This window comes from Aedes albopictus, chromosome 1 (genome assembly GCF_035046485.1).
Source record: "Aedes albopictus strain Foshan chromosome 1, AalbF5, whole genome shotgun sequence".
Classification (NCBI taxonomy): Eukaryota; Metazoa; Arthropoda; class Insecta; order Diptera; family Culicidae; genus Aedes; species Aedes albopictus.
Window position 1 is genome coordinate 287,452,868 of NC_085136.1, and position 21,691 is coordinate 287,474,558.

Sequence of the window (21,691 nt, forward strand, 5' to 3'; positions counted from 1 at the left end):
TCTAAAACTCCGAGTGCTTGCAAGTCCTCCTCGAGCATGGTCCATGTCTCGTGTCCGTAGAGGACCACCGGTCTTATTAGCATGTTGTACAAGGTGTATTTGGTGCGTGGGTGAATCTTTTTCAACCGCAGTTTCTTCTGGAGCCCGTAATAGACCAAACTTCCGCTCATGATGCGCCTTCGAATTTCAGGATCCGAGGTAGACGAATTCCTCCACCACCTCGAAAGTATCCGCATCTATCATAACATTACTACCCAGACGGATCCGGTCGTGTTCGGTTCCGCCTACCAGCATGTACTTTGTTTTTGAGACATTCACCACCAGTCCGACCTTTGCTGCTTCGCGTTTCAGGCGGGTGTACACGTACAGCTCTGCCAATAATGTCCATGTCGTCCGCCAAGCACACCAATTGATAGGATTTTGTGAAAATCTTTCCCTCGGCTGTTGAGCCCGGCTCATCGCATCACACCTTCCAGAGCGATGTCGAAGAGTAGGCATGAGAGTTCGCCACCTTGTCGCAGTCCCCGGCGATATTCGAATTAACTGGATAGTTCATCCGAAACCCTGACGCAGTTTTGCACACCGTCCATCGTTGCTTTAATCAGTCAAGTCAGCTTCCCAGGAAAGCCGTTTTCGTCCATAGCTCTGCGCGGTCGATACTGTCGTATGCCGCTTTGAAGTCGATGAACAGGCCGTGATCGTGAGTAGATGCATGCGAAGATTTGAAAAGTGTACACGATGAAGAAAACGAATGTAGTGATTGGCCAATCGAAGTGCATGTAAATGTGGCGAGAATTATTTGATTTAGTAAATAAAGGTTGATTTTGATGCAATATTTCAGTAAATTTTGAATAGGTTTTTCTAATTTGATTCGTGATTTAAGGTGAACTGATCGAACATGTTTCGCGAGAACGGTGTGGGCTCACGACGAGGCCGACGAGTTACCGGGGAACCTTGAACTGAGATTTGGCAATCCCTACGCTGGGGATTGGCGCTTAAGCCAAGTTTTTATAACGAGATTCTGTTCGTGGTTCACTCAGTCCTTGTGTTTTATTTTTTTTGTGGTCCACTGGAGCAACCGTTACATTTCTGGAGGATTTGCCGTACGGTAAAGATCTGGTCCGTTGTCGACTTTGTAGGCAGCATTCAAAATAGTGATCGCCCTGAAGTTCTCACATTCCAAATGGTCGCCTTTCTTGTGAATGGGGCAGAAGCATATAAGCATATAAGTTTAAAAGAGTGCCATCAAGAATCCTTACATCGGAACCGACGAGAATAATTTGGGTGATCTACGCACTCAGAGGAAGCACTGGATCACAGATGACACCTGAAGGAAGATAGAGGAGCAAACGATCGCCAAAGCCAGGATAGAGCGAGCGAAAACACAAGCAGCCAAAGGCGTAGCCCGTCTGCGCTATTCGGCTCTCGAGAAGGAAGTGAAACGTTCATGTTGGCAGGAAAAATAACCGACGAAGGGGAGAAAACCGCAAACACCGGTGACATTCGTCTCCTCGACAATGTCTTACGTCGTCTTAGTGGGACTAAGATGAGTGTAACGATGCTCGTGAAAAACCTTTGCAAAGTGATCCTTACCCGGATACAGGAAAATATTGACGCAACTTTCCGACGGCAGCAAGTAGGGTTCCGTACCGGAGGATCCTGTGTGGACCATATTGTAACGCTCCGTATCATACTGGAGCAAATCAATGAATTCTAAAAGTCTCTCTATCTGGTGTTCATAGATTTCGATGGTCTCAATCACGAAAACATTGGGGAAGCCCTCAGACGCAAGGGTGTCTATGAGAAAATCATCGGCCTCATTGAAGCACAGTACGCGGCATTTTCGTGCAGAGTACTCTATAACGATCCCATCCGAGTCGTTGCAAGAGTGAGTAATGGTACATGGCACGAAGATCGACCAAATCTTCAAGCAAGTACCAGATTGGAATCCTGCAGGGCATAGCAGCGGGGGCAGACCATAGGGCGTCAGCCATATGAACCGTCAGGGGTGCTCAGGATACATGCGTGAGTGAGAGAAAAGGAAACGCTGAACGTGCTAGTGATCATTTTGAGAAGGAATTTCCAGGAAATGTAGTAGAAAATGTCCATCAGAATTGAAGCATTATGTATCTATCTCAATCGACATTAGTAAGCCTTATTCAACTAACTTTATCTGTCGTATCTGGTGCCATTGTAACTTTCCTAACGATCACAGAAAAATGTCGCAACTTAAGGGGCTGTCCATAAACCACGTGGTCATTTTTTTTGGGACTTCTCAACCCCCCCCCCCCCCCCCCGCGTGGTCATTAGTCCATACAAAAAAAATTTTTCGTCCATACAAAATGGTCATTGGCCGACCCCCCCCCCCCCCCCTCATGACCACGTGGTTTATGGACAGCCCCTAACCCCATTTATTACACCACGTACTTAATTTAGCAAGACGACCATAGTTCAAACTTTCTTCCTCTGCGTATTACTTATCTTCTTTGAAAAAGTGCACATATCTTTCCGCCATCGAAGGCAGATAACACTCGATACCAGCAGCGCAGCGTTCGTTTCGAAGCACAGATATAAGACGCTTAAGCCTGGAACACATAGCGTCCGTTCCGTCGAGGTTTGCGTTTTTTTGACAGTTTTCCCATGGGAAATGTGTCAAACTACTGTCACGCACACGCAAACGTATGCATTGTGTGGGGCACTTTACGTTGTCTCTCGTTCATTTCTTCGGACCCGTGCCGTGTCGCATCGCGTCGTCCTTTGTCTGTCGCCACCGATTGCAGCCAATCGAGATAATCGAGCAGCGGGCTCCTAAATTACTTTCCAGCTATGTGACATTTATTGCCAATTAGATGGAGTGGCGCAAAATTTATAACACGAATCTTCATCATCCGATATTATTTCTTGCGGATCGTCTCCTCCAGACTATAGTATCGCCCAAGCCCAAGCCCCATGTCCCAAGCTCCCAGTGTCTACCAGTTGGTAGTGGAAAGAGGAACAATTCCATTTCTTTTCTTCGGCAATAGAGGCCAGCAAAAAGAGGAACTTTTCTCAAGTTCTAAAATAAAAATTTTGATTCTTCGTTTGATTTGTTTATATCTCTCCATTTTGTATTCATGACACCAATAGGACTGGAGTGTAGATAAGACGTTAATTCACGATAAAATAATTTCCAAAGGGCTGCGGATGATTATTTGAGAACGTCTCTCCATGTACCAGAGTTTCAAGTATATCTTTCCAACCCATAGGTAAGACACATACCAGATATGACGATATTTTCTCACCGCTTCCATTGATCCTTTGGATATTTCTGGATTTCGGCTAACCACCGCCAAACCCGTTCAAATTGATACTAAATTGGTTTTGTTTCCTGGTAGGTGTATACCGGAAGCAACCTACGCTGTACTTTTTTCTGCTAGGATTTTCTTTCCCACGTCATGCCGTCCCTCATGTAGGTACCTAATGTAATAATAACCGGAAAGAAAGTTGAAGTAATTCTCCGGAAGAAAACTTTTACATCGAGCGCGGAAACCGAAATTAGCGAGAACATGCACAAACAGATGCACACACCGTCATGTGTTATGATGATGGGAAGCAGAAATATATAGACTGATTCAGAAATCTGAAGAAAATAGCATAAACATACCAAGTTATCACCTAAACATGGTAAACACTTGATCTATAGGGGAGGCTGAGGAGATTTGATCCCTGGGGACTCTTATTCTCCCCATGATTTCTGGGAATCAAAACCAGTTTTCTTCAGTACGATCCGACGTTTGCCGGGACAGTTAGCAATAAATAAAAACAACAAGCCATGACAAAATTGTACATTTCTATTCCAAATTAACAACAAACTTGTTATTCGTTCAGCATCGTAACAGCTGGAGTTGTTATCATGTTATAAGTGCATAAACTAATCGTGAAATTTGCTATAACTCATATTCACCCCTCCGGCTCCAAAGGGTTGAGGAACCATGCGGCAGTTTCTTTACGACCTTTTTTCGAAATTTTGTTGGATTTTTTTTTGGTCATTCCTCTGAAAATTGATTCGATGATTATTTTGGCAATTTCATCTAAATTTGCACGCAGAAAAATGGCGCTTGTTTAAAACAATAAAACGCATGGTTGATTTTCAAACTGATAATTTACTTATTCCAAAGTTATATATAATTGTTTTCATTCAGAGTTTATTGATAAAAACAACCGATTACCATCATTTCATATAATGTCAAAAATTTCATTTGTTTCAACAAAATAAAAACCATAAACATGGTCCGAAAGCACTCACACATCTATAAAATGCTTACCCCAACATCGCCACAGCGAAGAAGGTGCAGCAAATCCATCACGCCAACTTCCAAGTGCAGCTTTGGCCGTGATGGATAACGCGCAGGTACTCACGACAGCATCCACAAAACGTTGATCGGTTTCGCTTTTTTTGTCTTTTTCTAGTCGTTCTCCTCGCCATCCGCTTACCGACGATCTAAAAATAGATTTCCGAGCTGCCGCAGTTGCTGCCGTCACCAAAACAATCACATTCCGGGTTTGTTAGTGGCAAAAGTGCAGTCGTTTGAATCAATCAATAATTTCATGTTTAAAAAACCATATCTCTGTTTGTTTTAACAAACTGTCAAAAATTTCGTCAAATGAAAATATTTGTATTATCAAACAAATGGAACAGTTCAGTTTAAACTAGAAATCAGTTTGTCGCTATAGTAAACTGAAAAATCGGTTGATTTGAACTAGAATTTAATTGTGTTTACAATTTATTTTTCTGCGTGTGACATTGGAAATTCTTTAGGTAATACTTTTTTCCTGTATAAATTGCGTCTGAAAGTTTCATTCAAAATGCCTCTGGAAATTCTACTCGGAAATTCTTTGACACATTTTATTGAGATTTTTTTGTTCAGATTTATCTTGAAAAGTAACTACGGAAATTTCTTCGGGAATTGCTTAGGACAATTCCTTCAGCATTTTCATTACAAACGCCTCTTTTTGGGCATTCTTTCTGAACATTCAAACTTCCAATATTTTTTTTGGAAATATGTTCTTCCTTTCGCAGTTTTTCGAGGAATACACTAAAATAGTTGTGGTACAAATTTCTTAAATAACAATTTCCAAATGAAGTGCATAAGAAAGTTTCCTAAGTGCCGAAGCAGGTTTGTATTATTTTTTTTATAAGAATTACAAAGAAATTCCAGACATAATTTTCAACACTGCGCATTAGGAGTTAGTTAGTTTTTCCGTAACATATTCAAGCCACATTTAAGCGTTTTCAAAAATTTCATAACTATAACTCTTTGAGGGATCCAACCCTCAAACAACTTTGGATTTCATTCCATAGTGCGATATTTTTGAGCACTTTGTTGATTTTTACCAGCATCGTTCTCATTACAGTTTATGTATAATGTGAAACTTTTTGGCATTTCATGTCATTCACTATGATCAGTAGGTTGGCTCCAGAGGCACGTTCTCCTCCATTTGGGAAATTTGTGCTATCATATGATGCCAAAAAATGTCCGTCTCGTGTTAAATAAAGTATTTTTTGCAATTTCTCATCGTAATAGGCTGTTTTTCCTCACGCAAATCTGACAGGAAAGGCCTACTTTTCCACACCAAATTAGCAGTGCGGTAATGGTTCATTACAGCACTGATTTGCGTTGAGTAATGAACCATTACAGCACTATTTTCAGTGTTGATCAACACTTGATGCTTTCTGGACGCAGGTTTGAAAATTTGTGACAAATGTACAGCATAACCTGCTATGATCACACCCTCGAACGATCGCGCTGTTGTTATTTGTACAACACGTTGAAAAATCTCGCTTTTAGTACTCAGCATTAGCGTGGTGCTGACGCAGGTAGTCAACTGCGCGAGTTACGCAAGGTTAAACATGGCTATGAACATCAGTGTGGAGTTTGATGAAAAAGATTTGTTTAAAATTATCCTGAAGTTTTGCCTCAAGTAGTAATTTATGAAATTGCAAAAAAAACGTTGTACGAAACTCGGTGCAGAACTCGATTTTTACAGCACTCATCGTAATTATCCGACTCGGCAAGCCTCGTTGGATGAATGTACGACTCGTGCTGTAAAAATCTTCATTCTGCACCTTGTTGCGTAAACTACTATTTTTTTTATTCTTCAATTACTTAACCTAATTTACAGATTAGTGGACACTAGGGCACTTCTTGAGCGATTCCAATTGGAAGTTGTTATTACTATTTGTACAGCGCCTAAATGTATTCTGTTCTAATTCTGCTATATCCAACTGGTTGCCGTTACGCTGCTTTCACTTTCTACCCTATCATGGTAGAATGATGAGCACGAGGAAGAAGCTGATGTGTGGCTGTTGATTGTTCCCGTTTCCAGTCCGATTGGGGGTCCATTATGAGTTGCCGTTCACCGTTGTATCCGGGTCCATTTGAGCCATTGACTCAGAAGAGAGTCAGTGTCAGCTGCTCTCAGGGCCCCAGGTAACCACTAAGCATTTGAATAAGCAGTGTATCAGCCCGTATTATGCATTTAAACTGCTTGCTGCCCTACATAAGCAGTTCGAATGCATAACTGCCTTGAGTTAGCATAAGCTGTGTTGCTCAAATGCTTTTGGCTGTTAATTAGCATTTCAACTGCTTGAAGTGTTTTCGCTTGGAAGCAATCAGAATGCTTTTCAACTGCTCTTTAAATGCTAGGAGCAAAAAGGTTGGGAGATATGTTACGCATTTGGCAACACATATTGTCTCTCTCTTACAGAGCCTATGCTTCTGTTTACAAATTTGTGCATCTTATTTGTTTCTTCATTTTCCCCTACTCATCCAAAAGCACCAAAGAGAATATTACTGCAGCTGGATTGGATTGGGAATTTGTCCATCAAAAAATCACCAATTATTTATCATTTCGTCGGAAAATGTGTGCCGAATAGGTGGATGCTTTGGTGGATCATAGGATTGTTTGAAAGAGGGAAGAAAGAATCATATTCCACAGACATTTAAAAGAAGGGATAGTAATGCTCTACCACAATAAAACACCTCAATGAAAACTAGTTTTGGATGTTGAATCTGAAGCTGTTATTGAATCATTCTTTATATTGGCGATTAAATCAACGCACGCCACCGGAACAGCAACCGGATCAGGAGCAACAGAATCAGAAGCAGATATGATTCAATCTCCGGATCGTAAGTTCAAATCTACATCACTACAAAAATCAGCAAAAAGTACCACCTAGCACCGGCTTTTTTTTTGCTTGACGAGGCGTTACGCTTCTTTGACATTTCGTCACGACGTTCCTGAAGGGATAGCACTAAGACAGCCCGTTATTTTGCCAAAACCTGCTGTGAGGTAGCACTATAGGCGCATATACGGCTAATTAGCATTAAACGCCTTGTCGTAAAGGCTACTATAATGCTGAAGGAATGCTATTTTAAATGCTTACTGGTTACTTGGGGGAAAGAGCAACTGACGAAAGTGCCGGGGCTGGGATCGAACCCATGACCATCTGCTTATGAAGCAAACGTGTAGCCACTACGCCACGGGCCCCGGCAAAATACAATAATGTATTACTGATATTTTTTTTTCTTTGAACTTTTAGTGGTTACGCAGTCTTTATTCTTAAAACGGGTTTATTATCTACCCAACTTTTCGGCACTTAGGGATGGTGCCTTCATCAGGGGGAAAATAATGTTCTCGTTTCGTCTCTCGTGTTTCGGCTAACTTTAACTATCCTGACTCTAATTGTTTGGTACATGACTCAATAACACTTCGGTGAACTTATGTGGACTTTTTGCTAGTAGCTAACTAAAAGTTCAAAGTTAAGAATTTCAGTCGATCCTTGCAAGTAGTATTACTGATATGTACATATGAATGTCTACAAAATATCTGCCACTTCAGCATAGTTTAAGTGGGCATGTTGGCGATCCACTGTGCAGTTTTTCGAACTCGAAGGAGTGAGTACACGGTACGCCCTTCGCAATAATCATCCGTCATGCGTTGACGGCTGATGAAGAACTGTCATTGGGCACTAGCAAGGAGAAACAGTTTTTTGAGATCACCAGTGTAGCGACAAAGTTGTAGCTAAAGCTAAAGATTACTCTAAACTTAAAACTAATTTGAAAACTTATTCTACTTGAATTTATTTACTATTTGTGCTTTCTAAAGGTAAAAATGTGTAATACACGATTGAATTTGTTAACCTAAACTTAGAACTATTATCACAGGTAGAATTACAACGAAGAACACAGTGAGGACAAAAATAACCTAGAATTTGTAAAAGAACACCAAATGTGAGTAAAACGTATTCCTAAATTAACTTGATGATTTTGTGGCTATATCGGTCTCTTTCTACTCATAAGTATAAGGGAATAGAGATCAAAGTGGATAATGAAATGATAGATATGATAGATATGATAGAGATATCTCTACTCCCTTATACTTATGAGTAGAAAGAGACCGATATAGCCACAAAATCATCAAGTTAATTATAGAATACGGTCGATAAATCAGTACACGTATTCCTAAATATGCTTAAAATTAACATGCAAATAAAATTTCTAGCTTTGAAGCTGTGTCAAACGGTCCCGCTATCAGGATTGTTCATTTTCCGTCCGAACTGTAAAATCTTCCCCAACAGGGCACCATATCCCTTTCGTGACGAACCAGCACAATTGTGCTGTTGAGCGATAACAGGTTTGCATATTTTTTTTATCTGTTAAGACTTTGTTTTAAGTGATGTAAACTATTTCCATAATACAGCCATTTCTTATACTTGTATGTGTGTAAACAAACTTTTGTTTACGTTGCATGTGGGATTTACCACAACAAAGTAAACAAAAAGTGGACGAAAACCGTAAAACATGAAAAAGTATTATCTGTCGCATATTTTTTATTTCCGATTTATCTAGGTAGTCAAAGCTAGAAGTCGAAAGATGAAGAGGAGTTCTTTCAAATGAGGAAAAAAATGTTGTTCTGTCGGGAAATCTAAAAGTTCTGAAGGGCCAAAGTTGAGCCATTTGTATGGAGATTTCACTTTTTGTGCTCCGTCCCGAAAGGGATATGCTATTTTATGATGCATAGAATGATTTTTTTTTATTCCTGTTCGGGTTTGTCACTGCGACCAGTTTTTAGATCTATTGTGACATTACCCGTATCCTTAGTGTAGTGCATGTCGCATTACTCAATTGCCATTGAGGGGCAATAAAGTATCGATTTTGATACAGTTTTTGTTTTGTTTTTTTAGAAATGACTGACAATTCTCTGGTCATTTTAACAGATGTAACATTAGTATGAAGAGGACGGCATCATGATCGATAAAGTAGAATATATGCGTCTTTTTCGTGAATGTGTGTGGTCTGTCAAAATGACCTGAGAAGTTTCAAACATTTTCATGGCTACACCAACAAATGTAATGAAGAATTCCAGAAAATCTGATAAATACTAGTAGGAGCAGCATAGATCAGTGTACTAAATTACTTCTACCATCAAAATACAAATACTAGGCGTTATTCCTTGTTGGGTATCTGGTCGCAGTGACTTAGATATCCGACAAGCAGTACTGTCATGCTAAAACCAGAGCTGGTTACTCTAGGTATATCAATATTAGCGCCCTAATTTAGAGTTTTTTCGGGATACCTCCTCCATGCACACTTATTTCACAATTTTTTTCGGAAGGCAAATATTCCTTTCATGAGTTCAACATGAATCCTTCTTAAATATTATTTCTAGAAATGTCTCTAGGATTTCCTCCAGGGCAGTGAAGAGAATTGTCAGACAAAAGAGGCACAAAACAAGCAACAAAGAAGGTGTGACGATTACTCTTTATCCCTACTGGTGCCAGATAATGACATGATCTCGAAATTTTTTGTTGCAGACAAAACGGAAGCTGAATTTGTTGCGTACTTTTCAACTCGTGAATAATCAATTATTGCTAACCCAAAGTCGAAACTGTTTGATGATAAAGCTTCCCCAGAGTTGCAGTGTTTACCGACTCGAAGTTACCGTTCGAAAATCGCAATGCAAGGCTTAAAAATCTCTAAACTCGTGGTGTACGATGCTAATCCCATTATTTTCAAGTTGGGACAAACTTATGTCGCATGGGTTTGTTTGTCGCAACAAATACAGGTTGCGACATTGTCATTATTGTTGCGCGATGGTTGAATTTTGATTCACTGCTCCAGGGACCAGAAATTCCTTGGACGATTCTTTCAGGATCTATCCAATTTTTTTCGGAAAGCTTACAGGAAGAAAATTCTTGCAGGATTTCATAGAATAGTTTTAGCAAGAATGTCACTAAACATTTCTCTTATTATCCCTTAAGAATGCCTCCCTGTCCATGGATATCTGCAAAATTTTCTTCAGAAATTCGTTCAGGAATTTCGCCAGGATTTTTCCTTGGAGCTTCTTCAGGAGTTTCTCTAGAAATTTCTCAAAAGAATCAACGGCAGATAACTTTTGAAAGAAAAAAAAAGACAATTTTATTATTTTGATATGTTATGTATAAATGTCTTAGCTTCACAGAAAAAAATATGTAATTAAAATTCAGCGAGAAATCATGCACATAAAGGGAATGCTAGAGTTAGTGCTCTTTTACATGAGATATAATGTAAAATTACATTACCTTCGTGTAAATTTCCACCAACTATCGCGTAAACCATCATGGACACCAACCGATTACGCGACTATTAGCAGAAATTTACACGAACGTAACGCAATTTTACATGATATCTCATGTAAATATTCACTAACTCTAGCATTCCCTTTATGTGCATGATTTTTCGCTGAATTTTACATGAATATTTTTATCTGTGTTTCAATTGATGCAATTGATTGATTGATTCTGAAAATCGGTGGTTGCCATCATGGTGAAAAAAATGTTTTGGTATAAAAATCCAAGATGGCGGCCAAAATCAACATGGCCGACCCATCTTTTTATAATTGTAAATAGTAGCTCTATCTTTCCTCGTTTCAACAACAGTTCGTTTTGAGGTGGTTTTTGGAGAGACTTTCGAGTTATAACGGTTTAAATGAGCCACCATTTGACCAAAATCGAGGGGTCTGCAAAAATGGTTGTGGCTCTAACTAACCAACCCAAGCAACACGACTTGTTGCTAATCCAGCAACAGCAACCTTAGTGCAATTTATTCACTGTCCGTATTACGGACGACAGAACACAATTGCTTCTTCTTTGAAACCCAAAAAGCGCAGATTCTGAATTCATATGCAACATAAACGAGGAGGAATGATAAAAAAATTGGGAAAAGATTTTGTCCAGACTCGAACCATGGACACCAGGAGTATTGTCTACTCACCTCACATACTACACCAAACGCTCGGTGAGAGAATCGATGCTCAACACACAATAAAAGCTACTGAAGTTACTTGTTACTTTATTGCACCTTCTTTGTCACAAGTTAGAGAACTGTCAAAATGAAAAGACGCTCAAGTTTTCTGTAACGCATATGGAACCTAATCTGAACAAACAAATCAGGGTTAGATGTTTCAGGCATGTTACATACACATTTAATGTAAGCTGACTGTATTGCGAGCAATATGTAAGCTCCACCTCCACAGATCGATGTCAAACACGTGGTAATTTATGATTTCTATGAAACAAAGCCGGATTTCGGAGTGTAAATGCAACTCAACTGACAAGATGGAAGTTTCGTGTGCTTCTAGTGCAACTCATTTAGACCAAAGCATACAAAGCCACAATCTGCATGATGTTGCAGGTGCTGCTTGGGAAATGCATTTTCCTTACATTTTTAGCGAGGACTTTCAGAAAACCGCCACCTTAAACATTTTTGAAGACATGGTTCAAATAGTGGGCCGGTCTCAGCGAGAATTGCCCATAGTGAATTCTTTCATGGGTTGCTACGTGAATTCAATAGATACGAGCATGTACTAAATAAATATCCTTAAACGTTTCTGAGGGAACTCCTCCTGAAATATTGCCTAATTTTGTTTTCTTACGGATTTCTCCAAAAAATCTTCTAGAAATTTTTCGTCGTCGATGTATTTGAAATTTTTAAAGTATTTGATCCTTGAAACTTCATGCAGGGTTCCTCCAAGAGTCTCTAATGATTTTTTTTCTACGTTTCATCCTATTATTGAGGGATTGCTCTAGATATAACTTCAGAATTTGATTCATGAGTTTTTTTCCCAAAAATTCCCCCAGAAAATTTTCAAGAATTTCTTCTATTAGTTTCCAAAAGTATCTCCTGGAGTTTTGAAGGGATCTCTTGCGATAATCCACCAGGGATTTCTAAGAAATTCCTTCAGGGATTCCTTAAATAGTTGTTCAGTAATTTTTGTGCTGTTCCTGAAAACAAAAACTTCTGAAAAATCCCTGATGGAATATTTGAACGAATTTTTCTGAGACCTCTAAGGACAACCTTGGAGATATTTCAGGTGTCATAGGGGCAATATTCAAATAAAATAATTTTCAAATAAAGCAAAACAACGAAGAAGTTTCTGCAGGGCTTGCTGAAGAAATTTCTTCAAGAATTCTCGGATATATACTTCCGATTTTTTTAAAAAATCCCTATAGAATTCTGTAAAAAAAATTTAGAAGAGTTTATGGAAAACTCCATGGAAGAACTTTTGAAGTAATCCTTTGATTAAATTCCTGAGGAAATACCTAAAATTCAGAAGAAGTCTCTGGTAGTAACAATATATCCACAAAAAAAATTGCAGCAAAAATTTCTGACAGAAACCCTGAAGAAATTTCTGATGAAATCTTCAGTAAAATCATTGTACAAATGCTATGAAGTACTTTTAAATGAATGTGTGGAGAAATATCTGAAGAAATCCGAAAAAAAAAATAATGAGATAATTTGAGGAGGAATATCTCAAGAACTTTCTTGAGAAATGCCTGGAGAAACTTCCCGGAAAATGCTTGGTGGAATTCATAAAAAGAACTATTCTGAAAATGTCTGGAGAAAATTTATTATAAAGCTCTTGGCGTTCATTTCTCAAAGTATTCCTGAACCAATTTCTGAAAATTTCCTGTAGCAATACCTGAAGAAACGCATAGATAAGCAAGTGCAAAGATCCATAGAAAAAAAACTGTTGAAATATTCGGAAAGGAATTTCCGTAGAATTTTGTAGGAAATATTTATTTTTAATTCTTAACGAATCCGCGGTGAAATTACTGAGGTTATCCCGGCTAAATTTCTGGGGAAATACATGAAGGTATATCTGGAGGAATTCCTGAAGAAATCTCCATTTGAACTCCTGTAGGAATCACTGGATAAATTCTAGCCAGAATAACTGAAATTAATAATGCAAAAATTTCTGAAGGAACTCTTGTAGGGAATTCTGGATAAATACTTGAAGAATTTTTTGGACACATTCATGCGAAATTTTCAATAGAATCTCTAGAGCAATTCTTTGACAAATCTCTGATGGACTTCTTGAGGAAACACCTGACAAAATTTATGAAACTATCTCTGGAAAAATTTCTGAAGAAACCATTGGAAGAATTAATGAAAGAATGGCTAAAAGAATTTCTTAAGGAATCCCTGTAGAAAATTCTGAAGGAATCCCTGGAGAAATTCCCAATATTTTTTGTAACAAACCCATAGAAAAATATCTAAACTAATCAGTGCTGGAAATGTCATTTCGACATATCTAAATTCAACCACCTACAGCTCATTATAGAAGCTGAATCTAAGAATATGGTATACGAAAAACTTGTACGGCTAGACCAGTTCTACTAGAAAATCACGGAAAACCCGCTCTTTTTCGAATGTTTAAGGTGAATGTCACGGACCACCTTCTAAAAATCCAAATGTAATTCATTATGAATAACAATTGGCATTTATCAAAGGAAGTCTATGACATTTATATTAAATATTCGAAAAAGATCGGGTTTTCCATGACTTTCTTGTAGAACTGGTCTAGCCGCACAAGTTTTTCATATACCATATTCTCAGATTCAGATTCTAAAATGAGCTGAAGGTGGTTGAATTTAGATATGTTGAAATGAGATTTTCAGCACTGAAAGTAATTACTGGTGGAGTTTCATTAGAAACCCTGAAAAACCAATCTAAAATAATTATTAGAGAAGTTTCTGGTGAAACTCAAAAGGACATATCTGAATGTAGCCCTGGAGAAATTTTAAAAAGAATCCCTGGATGAATTTATGGAAAATCGCCTGAAGAATTTCTGAGTGAAGGCTTGGTTGATTTTAAAACCGGATTCATGAATCAATTTTTGGAGGAATCTTTGAATTAATTTTGGAAGAAATCCATGGAAGATTTTTCTGAACTTTGAACCTTGGACTAATTTATGGAGGAATCCTATTAGGAATATTTGAAGAAATCTCCAAAGAAATTTGTAAAAGAATACCTGTAATTATTTCTGAAGGATTTTTTTTAGAATTTCTAAAGAAGTCTATGGATTTTTCTAAGGAAATCCTGAGGGAAACTTATGGGAAACCTTTGATTTTCTCGAAGAGTCACTGAAAGCATTTCTAAAATAATCCGTGGAGGAGTTCATGAAATAATTCTCACACGGATTTCTGAAAAAAAAAAACTTTGGAGGAATTTTTATGGAAATCCATGGAAGCTTTTCTAGAAGAATTTCAGGAGCATTTCCGGAGATCTCCTAAAAAAAAAAATGTTTTTTGGTTCCTTATTCCCCAAGTAGCATATGCAACTAAAATAGAAATGATCATCGTTGCTAACATGATGCAACTAAGTTTTCATGAAACAACGGATGTTAAAATCCTGTTGTTGAAGTCAAACTGATGTATAACATATTTATAACAACTAGCGCAATGTAAATAAACGTCATCGTTGGTTGAAACTTGCGAAACCAATTTGTAACTTAGGTATAATCTGAGTGTTTCAACGAATCTTAGTTACGACCGTTAACAAACCAAAACAACCAAAACATTGATACTGATTGTTATAAACATGTTAACTTGGATCTCATTTAGAACATAACGAAAACTTTTAACAGAAGGGATGGAAGCTGCAAAAATGTGCGACAAAGGGTTTTTGAAATCATAACAATAATAAAATACACTATAAAAACTTAAATGTTTCCAAAAAAAATTAAGTTATGTACAAATAAAATGTATCATTTCCTTCATAAATTTTTCAACATATTCTATAATTTTATTAAATTAAAGTGGTTAAAAAATTAATTGGAGGTAAAACAGTTTTGTTTCATTAAAAAAAATGCAAGTTTATTTTCATATTAAAACAAATGATTCATAATTATACTGTAAAGTTGCTCCATATCAAATTGAAATAACATCATAAACATCAGTAAATTGCTCAATAAAGAATTAAAAAAATGATCAAATTCCTTTACGTTATAAATAGACATCCCCTTGATTGTCGACGAGAAGTAAACGTCCAAGTGTTACCATTTTTTGGTTGTTTATGTCCTACCGTGTGAAGCAATGTTGTCCTAGACATGATTTAGCAAGCAAAAATTGTAAACTAATTTTCAGCATTTTACAGCTGCATTAAATAAGCTGCTGAAATGAACTCAGTCAAAGCAATATGGCGCGTACATTTTTACTACAAATGTCTTAATTTTCACTCACAAAATGATAAGTAGACTGAGGCGCGTTGGAAATACTGAGCCAGAATGTATGATTTACCAATAAATCAGGAGCGGCACAAAAATTGACGTTCGCGTTCAGCCTTTTTTTTTGCGGTAATTTTTATCCAAACAATTATTAATCACATTGATGAAACCGTTGACGCATAGTCACTGGCAGTGACGAATGTGATGACTAGCTGACTAGTTGTCGAATCGGTCACAATTTGTAAGTCGACCATGAGTTGTATCTCGGTTGTAAATCGATTGCGAATTAAAACCGTTTATAACACGAATGGATGTTTTATATTGGCTCCACCTCTTGCGCTTTCTTCGTTGCAATTTAGTCGTTAATAAGACGGTTGGTACAAAGGGCACAACATTCAATGTAGTTGCAATTAAATTATAAGAACTTATTAACGTCCAAGTATGTTGCTTGGGTCAATTTATGAGGTAATTTCTAGAAAGCTTTGAAGAAAACTCAAAATAAATTTTCTAAAGAAATCAATAAAAGAACTCCTGGAAGATTTCTTACAAAAATCTCCTAAGGCATTCCTGGCAGAATATCTTTAAAAAAATCCTGGAGATTTTTTGAAGGAATCGCTCGAGGAATTTCTGTATAAATTCTGAAAGATTTGTAAATATGGATGAATTTGTAAAGATATCCATTTAATGGGTTTTAAATGGACCCTTCGATAATTTTCTGGATGAATCTCACAAAGATTTTTTGAAGAATTCGCTAATGGATTTCTAAAGAACTTTGGGGAATAATTTATTAAGCAATCCGTGCAAGATTTTTTAAAAAAACCTTTCCAGACATTTCGGAGTGAAATATCTGAATTAACCTCTGTAAGAAGTAAAAGAATTCCCCGAAGAAAATTTCCGATTTAATGTTTGGTAGGGTTTTGAAGACCTCAGGAGCAGTGTTGGTAAAAACTCAAATTCTCAAATCTCATGGTTGAGTTGTTTCACGCGCGATTCTTGACTCGCCAAACTCACCGCCGAAAAAATCATGCATGAGTTGACTCGTGATTTCACTCATTGCTTTATTTCTTGGTTTTGTTATTATTTACATCGAAGTTCTTAGGATTGCATGATAACAAAAGCATATCTAGCGTACAACAACATTGAATGTCGTTCAGATTGAGTTGAATGTTTTACAAGCAAACGAGATTTCGGCGCTTGACTCGTGAGAGCAAGATTTTGCATGAAAAACTCGCGCGTGAGAAAATAATTCAGAATCGCGCGCGAGTTGGCTCGCGCAGGAGCGGTTCATGAGTGTGCTTTGAGTTTGAGTTTACCAGCACTGCTCAGGAGCTGGTTACTCAGTGAGAAACTTGAAGTAACCTCAATGACACCACTACTGCCGACAAGGAATAACGCTGTGATTATCTTACATCCTCCTAGAATTGATGTAGAATAAGGTTGGACGATGCATTATAGTACTTATAATTTCTGATACAGTCAATGCATACCACCTATTATTCTCAAACTTATGCTCCGCTGATCATCGGTATCCTTTTTCACTGTCATAATTGTCCTTTCTGCTTTCTTTTGAAGATTTATAAGAAGTGCACATACGTACCAATGTTGGAAAACATTCACAAACTCCCCACCGCCATTGCGAAGAGGGAATGAGAACCAGCAGGCGACCAAATGGCAGTTTATTTTTTTGCGTACAAACTTTTTTTCCTGGAAGATTCATCATCATCCGGGCAGTTGATGGGACGTGTCACCGCTCTGTCGGAGCAACTGGTATGACAAGAAAGCGACGACAGCGAAAAAGTTTAACTAATAAAGCGTTGAAAATGGTGTTTAAAACTGCAACTGGTGGAGATAACAATATTGGTCATTTAAAAATTACACTGGTTCTTCATAGACGATTATCATATTCATGAATGTTTCCAATAATGAACAAAGATTTACTAATTTTCATAAATTTTCCTAAATCTAGTTTTTTGTAAATTTAAAGGTAACTTGTTTAATAAGGAATACATCAAAATAAGAATAATACTACTTGAACTTTTGAATTCACGAATGAAATAACGTCCCATGAATTAAATAGGCCATCATGTTATACAAGTTTAACATTCCAGTATTTTTTTATAATTGTTTACTGTAGCCTTAGGTTTCTCTATTGAATTATTCTTTTTCCTTTATACTTGAAAATTTTTCTGATTCCTGCTCTTTCAATATCCTGTCTGGTTTATAATCGGTCTCTTTTTTAATTCAAATCTTTGTAACAGTATTGTTGTCATTCTACTAATCAACCAACCAACTAGCCAATAATTAAAATTATAATCGCAACTTTAGTGTTAATAAGGGGCTGTTCATAAACCACGTAGACCAAATTTTGGCCATCTCAGACACCCCCCTCCCCCCTCGTAGACTTTCGTCCATACAAAAATTTTGAAATTTGTATGGAGCGTAGACTTTGGCCAGACCCCCCTCCCCTAAAAAGTCTACGTGGTTTATGAATGGTCCCTAATCGAAACGGCTTGTGATTCACTATTGCTTCTCAGTGTTATGGCACTTCCATATAAGTACTGGACGTCGTTCCTTCTACTGAAACCATAAACCACCTTTTATGTGAGAATTACCATTTCTCAAATCAGCGCATCATAACGCCCGCAGCTCCCGACCCACGCCACATCCGTCCCTCCATCATCCATTCGTCATTTTCCAACTGCGTGTCAGCAGCCCGCGGTAATTCCTTGGAAGCTTTTCAAAAAATCGTTATCCTCACCCAACCAACGGAAAGCCACTTTCCATTAAGAGCCTAACGACGTCGTCGTCGTCGTCACCGTCGCCCGGTCGCCCCACGCTGCCTAAGGCGGTGTAAAGGTGCGTGTTAACACGCATCCTTTCAAATCCTCAAGCCGTCGTTTTTTTTTTTCTATAGCCTTCCTTCCACCAAACACAGTAGAGCGATATCTTCACTTCATTCACCACCGCCTTCTTTACATTGGTTTGGTCGGGGTATTCGTTTACGAGCCATTACGTGTAAATGACATCTTAAAAAGAAATCGGCATGTTGTTCTGTTGCTTGCTGGCTGGTGCCCCATTCATCCGCTCTATGGCTGCCTGTCATACGTACAGTGTATCAAACAATTGTCCGTACAGCAATTTTTTGGTCAAAATAATTTTTCATTTAAATGATTATAACTTTTTTGTACGTCAATCAAAAACGCTGAAATTTTGACCAATTATAGCCCACATATTAAAGCTCCATTGGTAAAATTTTGAGCGAGATCGAAGAAGTTTTCCGAAAGTTATACAACTTTTAGTATAACTTATAAAATTTTTGAATGCATTTTTAAAACATTATATCTCAATATGTACTTGATGAAACTTTTTCAATATTTTTCGTGTTACAGCTTATACCTAAGGCTTTCATATGCAGCTTCGTTTAAGGTTTTATATTCACTACAAAAAATATGAAAAATCTGTATATGTTCAGAGTGTCGTTTGGAAATTTATCATATTTTGATCAATAAAAGTGCCAAGTGTTTTCAACTTTTTTAAACTCTCTCAATGATATATTTTTATACAGGACCTACTAAACTACATATGAAGAGTAGGTTCTATGGATTTTTCGATCAGTTAATGCACTTTTATTGGTGGAAAACGTTTGGAAAATTATATGTGCAAAATATGGTAAATTTTAAAACATTGTCAACAACATACGCACATTTTTCATATTTTTTGTAGTGAATATAAAACCTCAAACATGGCTGCATATGAAAGCCTTAGGTATCAGATGTAATACAAAAAAAATTAAAAAAATTTCATCGAGTACATATTGAGATACAATGTTTTAAAAATGTGGTCAAAAATCTTATAGGTTTTACTACAAGTTCTATAACTTTCAGAAAACTTATTCGATCTCGCTCAAAATTTTACTAATGGAGCTTTAATATATGATTCATGATTGGTCAAAATTTCAGCGTTTTTGATTGACGCATAAAAAAGTTAATAACATTTGAATGAAAAATTATTTTGACAAAAAATTTGCTGTACGGACAATTGTTTGATACACTGTACCTACCTACATCGCCGTCGCGTCGGTGTGTGATTGTCAAAACCCGGTGAATTGAGAAGGCCATCCAGTGCGCCGCAAGGCTCCATCTAATCCGCAGTGTTCTTTTGTCGGTGCGGTGTGGTCGCGAAGCGGTGGCACATGATAATGCAAATTCACAACACTGGATACTAGGTGTCCCGCTGTCAAAGAAGGGGTTTCATCGGAGCTTTGGATACACAGTCAAGCTTTCCGGAGTGTGCTCAAATGGAGTTCACAGGCACAGGCACGAGAAAGGCCGGAGACGGAAATGTTAAAGGATTCTAGGCGATCATAAATCGAAAAAGTCATGTTCCTTAAAATATTTTCTCTTAATTTTCCAGACCTTATTACCTTACCTTACCAATCAGGCTAAGGCCGGGGTGGCCTCTGCTGTACATGGTAGCCGTTTCCATTCCACTCGGTCCATGGCTGTTTGTCTCCAGTTCCGCACTCTGCGTAGGGACCGCAGATCGTCCACCACTTGGTCGACCCACCTAGCTCGCTGCGCTCCACGTTTTCTTGTACCGGTCGGATGACTCTCGAGAACCATTTTAGTCGGGTTGCTATCCGACATCCTGATGACGTGACCCGCCCACCGTAGCCTCCCGATTTTCGCGGTATGGACGATGGTTGGTTCTCTCAGCAGCTCGTGGTTCATTCGCCTTCTCCAAGATCCGTCTTCCATCTGCACTCTGCCATAGATGGTACGCAACACCTTCCGTTCGAAAACTCCAAGGGCGCGTTGGTCCTCTGCACGTAGGGTCCATGTTTCGTGCCCATAGAGGACGACCGGTCTAATCAGCGTTTTGTAGACAGTTAACTTCGTGTCACGGCGAACTTTATCCGATCGTAGAGTTCTGCGGAGTCCAAAGTAAGCACGATTTCCTGCCATAATGCACCTCTGTATTTCTCTGCTGGTGTCGTTGTCGGCGGTCACCAGTGAGCTCAAGTACACGAATTCTTCAACCGCCTCGATTTCATCACCGTTGATATAAACTTGGGGTGGCGGGCGCGGTGATTCCTCCCTGGAGCCCTTTGCCATCATGTACTTTGTCTTCGACACATTACTGACTAATCCGATTCGCCTGGCTTCACTCTTTAGTCGGGTGTACGAGCAATAATATCAATATCATCAGCGAAACCAAGCAGTTGAACGGACTTCGTTCCACTCGTGTTTATCCCTGCTCTCCTAATTACATCCTCTAACGCAATGTTGTGGGCTGCAAAACGGTGAGTCGATAAGGAGAGCGTCCAACATAGCTCTGGTCCTCACAAGTTCCTACCTCATGCTTCCACGGGTCAAACGATGACAAAGACCGCCAGCGAAGAGTTGTGTGCTTAGCTGGTAGTGCAGCCTGGGCACTGTTGTCCTTCTGACTTCAACTAGATTGAGGAGGTACGTCCCGAGCGTCTGTTCACCAAGGAGGTGCGGCTCAAACAGCGTCTGTTCTGGCATCCAGCGGCTGAGTATGAAATGCTGTATTGCGTCAGCTATACCTAAGAAGGCAGCCCCTTCAACGCAATGTAGGCAGCGCGGCCCCGGTAAGGTAGCCTGCTGAAAACCTTCAAACACCCAGAAAAGCAATAGTAGAGTAAACGGATTGGTTCAACGGCAACAGACCCGGCAACGAATAAAGGACAACGATTGGAAAGTCGGATCTTGGAACGTGAGAACTTTGAATGAACCCGCACGTGTTGGGCTCCTGGCTCGTGAACTGCAGAATGTCGGCGTCAATGTGGCCGCTATCCAGGAGATACGCTGGCCCAAAACTGGAGAACGCGAATTCCGAGCGGTGGATCCCATCGCCAACACTTCATTCAAGTACCACATCTACTACAGCGGCAGCGATAAGGCAGAACGCGGAGTTGGCTTTATAGTGATCGGGAAGCAGATGAAGCGAGTTATTCGGTGGAAGCCGATAAGCAACCGAATCTGTGTGTTGAGGATGAAGGGCAAGTTCTTCAACTACAGCCTGATCAGCATCTATGCGCCAACGAACGACAAACCCGATGACATGAAGGATGAGTTCTATGAGAGCCTTGATAAGGCCTACGGAGAGTGCCCAAAATAAGATGTCAAAATAGTCATCG